Source organism: Euprymna scolopes, chromosome 29 (genome assembly GCF_053919585.1).
Source record: "Euprymna scolopes isolate OS-2025 chromosome 29, ASM5391958v1, whole genome shotgun sequence".
Taxonomy (NCBI): Eukaryota; Metazoa; Mollusca; class Cephalopoda; order Sepiida; family Sepiolidae; genus Euprymna; species Euprymna scolopes.
Window position 1 is genome coordinate 50,814,483 of NC_136510.1, and position 7,500 is coordinate 50,821,982.

The following is a 7,500-nucleotide window of genomic DNA, read 5'->3' on the forward strand; positions in this document are numbered from 1 at the left end:
ACCTTTAACCTCTAGAAGAGTGTACATTTACAACTGAAATTTAACAAGCATTTCATCCACTACGCCACAGATCATTGCTTGGAGTAAATAAAGGGTTTCGTTCCGTTCGAAATGTTGTGCAGATTTTCAAATTCGACCGAAAGCTTCTCAAGTTAGACAAGATACACCGGAAGAAAGTCTGAGGTTAATTATTTTTTGTACTTCTGTGTGTCATTTTTTCGTCTACATAGTTAATAAAAGTTTATTATAATAATTCATTTCTATTTTTTTTTGGGGGGGGTCCTGTTGCTTTGTTGGGTTTGAGTGTGTATATACACTGCATGGACATAATACATATGTATGTGACGAAGAGTTCATCTGAAAGTGTGTACGAGTCATTAAATGTCTATGGTGGTTCTTCATTATCTGAACCCTAGCTTATCGTGTTGCAGTCAAGGTGTGAGTTCTTAATATTTTCTTAGGGTATAAGTAACTCTTTTCTTTAACCCTTTTAACCCTGCCATCATCGGATTTTTTCTTTTTTTTAATTTTCTGTCTTTGAAGATTGTGATGCTGGGTGTGGGACAGACAAACATTCGCCTGCTTTTTACTGAAACCAACTGAGAGCTCTGTTTAGTATTCTCGCTGTTCCCTTAAGTGCAATTGTCTGGATCTCTTTTGCATTGGTTCGCCAGGAATTTTAGTTAAGTAGGACTTCAGATTCTTCTTCATAAGTCATGTAGCACCTATAATTACTGGTATGATTGATATCTCCCTAAGATTCCAGTTTCTTGTCTTATCATACATGTGACCTTGATACGAGGGTCGTGCAATAAGTAATGCCCCTGGCCCACTTCCAGTTGTCTGATCTAGCTGAAAGTTTGCATGTGCAATGATTTATATCTCTACGGGTTATGTGGCAAATTACAGCTCTGAACTAATTGTGGTTTCTCTTTTACAGGTGTTTGAACTGAGTCAGGTGTGAAATGGAGCCTGTTGAATGTCGAGCAGTGATCCGGTTTTTGTATTTGAAAGGAGGCACACCACAGAAGACTTTTGATGAAATGAAAGAAACTTATGGTGATAATGCCCCATCATATGACCTTGTAAAACCCTGCTATCGTGAATTCAAACATGGCCAGAAGTCTGTGGAAACAGCTCCAAGACCTGGTCGCCCCCCCTTCTGTCATTGATGAGGCATCTGCCCGTCAAGTTGAGGCTGCCATTTTGGAGGATCGGCGCATTACTATTCGCCAAATAGCCCAAGATGTCAAGATTAGTACAGGGTCTGTGGAAACTATCATTCATGCCATTTGCATATGCATAAGGTGTCTGTCAATGGATTCCCAGGTTGCTCACACCATTCCAGAAGCGAGAACGCGTCGAGTGCTCGAGGATGAATTTGAAGATGTGCCAAGAAGATGAGTCAAAGTTTTTCAAAAGACTGATTACACAGGATGAAACCTGGGTCCATCACTATAATCCAGATACCAAAGCCCAGTCAATGCAGTGGAAGCACTTGGACTCACCACCTCCAAAGAAGGCAAGGGTGCAGTCCTCCGTCGGCAAGGTAATGCTCACAGTCTTCTGGGACCAGGACGGTGTAATGATGACAAATTTCCTAGCAAAGGGTACCACAATTACAGGAGCCTATTAAGGGAAGCTATCAAAATCAAGAGGCCGGGCAAGATCAGCAAAGTTACCCTCCTCCCGCAGGACAATGCTCCGGTCCACAACTCGCATGTCGCCAGATCAGAAGCACGGGCGTGTGGTTATGAAATCTCTCCCCATCCTCCCTACTCTCCTGACCTTGCACCCTCTGACTTTCACCTCTTCCCAGTCATGAAGTTCTTTTTGAAAGGAAAGCGTTTCCCAGATGATGCAGCCTTGATTTCTGAAGTCACGTCGTGGTTGGAGGACTAACCTGGGGCGTTCTACAAAAACGGTCTCCAGAGCTGCATCAAACAATGTGAGAAATGCATAACTCTGGGTGGTTTACTTACTGCACGCCTCTCGTATTTGGTGTCTTTCTCCTTTTCAGCTTTGTTCAAACCTTCATCATTAGGAACACTCAATCGAACCAAGGTTGCCACTTTTTCTGATTTATTCACTATAATAGTGTGTGTGTGTGTGTGTGTGTGTGTGTGTATGTGTTGACATATAACATTGATACATAAATGTGGAATACCTCGTTCTGCTGCTCAGTCTCTGAAAGATTTCAGCAGTTTTGATGGAGAAGAATTCTATATAAATGATGACGTCTCAACAGAGATACCAAGACGCTGTGTATTTGTATACTGTTTATTCACTCCCAGGCATGATTTTTAACAGAGGAGTGATCGCTGATCTTACCCTGGGTGGTTAGTTCTTACACGTTCCACATCTGAGACGCCCACCTTTTGAGAGGAGACCACTTTCAGATCATCTTCTGTTGACATCCTCAATCCAACTCCAACTATTTTCTCAGGTAACTAGAACACGGGATCACATACACGTACTTCCGGGTCAGCTATCAGACACTCTTCCGGTGCCATTGATCGGTCACCCAGTTGATGTATCTTGGACATGTTTTAATAATAAATCAAAACATAGCTCACACTTCCCCGTTCACCACGCCAGTCAGATAGATAGGTCGATAGATAAATAGATAAAAAGATAAATAAATTGACAGACAGCTAAATAACAATAATTTATCATGTTCCCAACTACATAACAGTAATAGGAAGTCATCACTTATCAAAACACAAAGGCAACTCGAGGATATGTGTTAATGAATGTGAGGGGATAATGCCGTGATGATTCGTAATGCTGAAAATTGGTCAGCTCAAGAAGAACTTGTTTACGTTGGACTTGAAAACGACCGTGTTATAGTCAACCGGAAAACAGACCCGTCATATTGTGTTCTACAAACGGGTAGTCCAAGGACAGAAATTTCTTTTAGTTTTAGACAGAGGGAAGGGGATATAGAGAAAAGAGAACAGGAAATTATAGACAGTGGTCGTAGAGAGACGAGTTTTTGCTGTGAATAATAGATTAAAGTTCAGTAGAACATTTGTTACGAAAATAGAGCAGAGAAAAAATAGTAATGTCTCTCCTGAAATAAAGATCTACTAGGGAGAAGAAAATGATATGCCCCACTAGATTTCTAAATCGGTTTTGTATCCCATAAAACCAAGAATGTTCCGTAGATGATTAAATTGTATTCATTAAATATTCTTAATATTAACGAGGTACATCGGTGTGTTGTTTTCTATGGGAGCGAATACATAATACATAAATATTATCATCAGCGGACACGTGTTTTATCATTTGAATATTAGTCAGTGAGACTTACCAATCTCCCATCAACTTACCAATCTCGAATCTGGAACCCAAATTCCTCAATCATCAGTGACTGTAAAAATCCAACTCCCCAACTGCTCTGGCCAACTTTGTAATTGTTATAATACAAGGCAAATACATATCACATTACATTATTAAAATTAGTTTCTGTAGAATTTATGATCAGTTTATGTTAAAAAAAATATTTCGTATAGGCTCGGTATAAAGCGTCCGTTACGCGTGTGCATATTCACTGAGGAAGAGGGAGAAGATTTTTTGTGGTTGTCGGTGCATGCGTAGTTAATACTATCTTGATATGTAAGACTGTCTTGCACACACGGCCTCTGCTCTTCACACGAATTTTCGCAATTCCAGCCCCGAAAGCGTGCCTCTCTTTCACGCGCATATCGTCATCTTTGTAGGTGGCAAATGTTGAAACACGTTTCGCTTCAGTCTTACAACGGAAACAGCACGGCCACGACCGAGTGACTCATTAAGCACAATCTTGTTATATTAAGAATAGAAAAAAAAGCTAATTAAACGTAATGTCGATAATTATATGTGGAAAAGCAGAGAAGCAAAACTAAAAGTTAAAAACAAAACAAAAAACTTTTTCAATGTAAACGTAACACTGCGTCTTTATTGCAGACGACAAAAGTGAGATATCAGTGAACAAAGAATGACGAAATCAATAACGCAAAAATTCTTTGTAAACTTTCTCTCTTCAGATTAGTTTTTCTTGTTCTTGTTTCTTCTTCATCAGTGGGCTCTTACTTTCTTTCCTTTTTATTATTTCTTTCTTTTTCAGCCACTTCCTTTCTTACTTTCCTATATTCTTTCTTTTTCTTTTATCTTTCCCCGCCTCTCCTTTTCTTTTTCCGTCTTTTTTCTTTTCTTCTTCTTCTTCTTATTCTTCTTTTTCATCTTCTGCATTTTTATACCTTTTACGCTTATTCTTTCACTTTTCATTAATCTTTTACCCTTTTTCCTGCATCTATTTCTCTCTTTCTATTTCCTCTTCCTTTCTTCCGTCTTCCGCGTTTCTTTCTCCTTCCTTCTAATTAATAAACATCTTCCTCCTTTTTTTCCTCCCTTCCGCTTTCTCTCCTTCTCCTCATATTTCAACTCAAACTTCTAGTTTCATCTAATCAGCTTTCTACTATTTCGTCCTTTTTACTCTTTCTCTTCGTAATTGTTTTTTCCATTGGTTTTCTTCCTCTTTATCTTTCTCCTTAAATGAGCACGAGGTTATTGTATTAGATATTGTTGCGAATAATTATAACGTATATACTAACGTCCAATCTTACCCTTTGAAAATGTATGAATCCGCAATTTTCAGAAATACTTGCGTCGTAGTCAATAAAATGGTTTCTAATTTTTAATGTTCTTCGAAATTTTACAATAGAGAACAACTGAGAAACTTTGCAGTTACTCTTTAGCATTGTCTTATTCATCCTTTTTTTCTTTTTTTTTTTGCTGTTTCCCTCTTTTAATCCTTTTCCTTTTTCTAAGAAGTGTAATCGTTTGTTTTCCTCTTCTACTACTACTACTACTACTACTACTACTACGACTACTAGTACTATTGGTACTACCACTACTATTTAATCGTTCTTTTTCTTTTTCTTGGTTTCCTTTACTCGTTTGTTTACTTCTTTTTTTCTTTTTTCGAGCATTATCTTTTTTATATTCATCCGATTTTCTTTCTTTTTTTGCTTAGTATCTTATTTATCTTTCATTTCTCCAACATTTTATCTTCCTCTTTTTCACTTCCGCTAATGTTTTTCCATTGTTTACTCCCTCGCCATCTCTCCGTTTCATTTCTTATAAATTATAACTTGTATTTATTTATTTTTTTGAAGAGCAATATACTTTCACCGTATCTTTCTTTTTAATTCCTTTAATTCACCCCTAAAACGCAAATCCCAATCACTCTTTTTTTTTTCTTTTTAAACCTTTTTTTCTATTCGCCTCTTCTCATCTCTCCAATTCGTCCCTTTTCGTAAACATAAAAAATTACCCTCTATTACCACTCTCCCCTCTATCGCTCCTTGCCTTTTATCTCATAGCAATCTTCATATCTTCCAGTCTATCATCTCTTAAGACGCAATCATGATAAACACCAGCGATTTCGTCTCCTTTTCGAATCGCACTCACACAACCTCATTAGGAGCATATTTATCTGGTACCCATGCCCCTGCACTTCTATCACCGTTACCTACGCTGCTTTTCCTTTCTGCATTAAACTCCTGAACCTTTGCGTCTAACGCAGACATGCATCTCGCCCAACAGACGACTGGACCCACAGCGTCAATTTTCCCGTCGGCAAACCGTGTCCTTCTCTTCGGTGCAAACCCTTTTATATAATCGCAGTCTAACACCGTTTAAAACTGCATCAGACGTCATGAAATGACGGTTAGTCATCCGCTTCTTTGACCCGCGTACTTGCTGGCATCAAATTATCAAATATAAAATAGAAGCTTACTTGGTGGCTAAAGTAGTTACATGTCTGCATTGACTACTGATCCAGTTCTACTGTAACCCTTTGGTTGTGATAACAGCGTAGTATCTGTGTTAACTGTGGCAGGTAGTGACAAGAGTTAAAACTTTATTATTATTAATTGATTCGAGCGACTGCGGGTCTTTCTCTTGATTGATTATTATAACTTAAAAAATATTAAAAACAATTAGATTGGAAAAATGTGAGTGACGCTTGAATAATAAAAAGCTACAAAAGAATACAAATTTTGAAAATAAAGGTAAACAGAGTTCTAGAGGAATATTTGGCTTGCGGAAACAAATAAGATTTAAATTTACGGCAGCGTTGGGGTCCTAGACACGTGATGATACGTAGATTTGAGTAGATTTTAATCAGTCGTTAGCCGAAGCCAGGGAGATTTGACGACCCATGGCGGGGGTAGTGACGTCTTCCGAGACAGCCAAGATGTGAGGACTAAAATGAGTAAGCGTTGTAAATCCCTGAAACACCTAACTGTGAAAATGAGAATAAAGAAGAACAACCAAAAGAGAAGTCTTGTTGTTACTACTGCACAGTGAAATATTTTCTTGCGGTGTCCAAGAGACGAAGCGCGCCAAAACCTAAAGTAAGTAGTCCGTTATCAAACAGCCATTCTGTGCTTATGTGTCATGTTTGTTGAACCTGTCCCAAATTAATGACTGTTACTTTGTCCATGCTACGCGAACATATCTGTTTGGAATGTGTAAACACACACACACACACACACACACACACACACAACGAACATTTATAACCACTAGACGAAACGAATATCAGTTTTATACACACGTATATTATATAGAATAGATGTGCATGAACACACAAACACACACAAACACACACACACACACACACACACACACATATATATATATATATATATATATATATATATATATATATATATATATACACGTTATATACACCCACAATACAACATGTTTAAAGGTAAATATTCAGGTTCGAAGATAGAGATACAAATTTGAAAATGTTGGTGCGATAGAGTCCTCTGTGTTTCTGTATCATTGGTTATAGCAAAATTTAATATGTATGTATTTTATCTTTGAATTATTGAACAAGCAGTTTAGTCCGGTTTTTCTCGGACCCTATGTACTCTTCATAACTTTATGTGCATATGTATATATATATATATATATATATATATATATATTAAAAGTTTGACTCATATCCAGAAAACCTACATCTAAAATTTCAAGTATTTGGACCCAAAACTGGTGGAGGAGTTTTGTAGAATCTGCAAAGGTCAACTCTTTCAACTTTGACCTCTTGGCATCCAAATTTTCGCCAAAAAACTGATTTAAAAGCTTGTTGCATGTCTGAATACCCTTTATGTAAAATTTCAAATGTTTAGACCCAAAATTGGCTGAATAGTTTGCTAGAGACCGAAAAGGTAAAATCTTTTGCCTATTGGCAGACAAAATTTTCGGCCAAAACCAATTAAAAATCTTGCCCTATGTCTGAATACACTTTATGTAAAATTTCACATGTTTAGACTAAAAATTGGCTGAATAATTTTGTAGAGACAGCAAAGGTCATTTTTTTAAAACTTTGACCCGAAATTTAACTCCTAAACTTTTATTGCTTTTGGCTCAAATCAAATTAAAATGTTTGATCCATGTACAAGTCATCTGCATCTAAAATTTCAAGTGTTTAGACTCAAAATT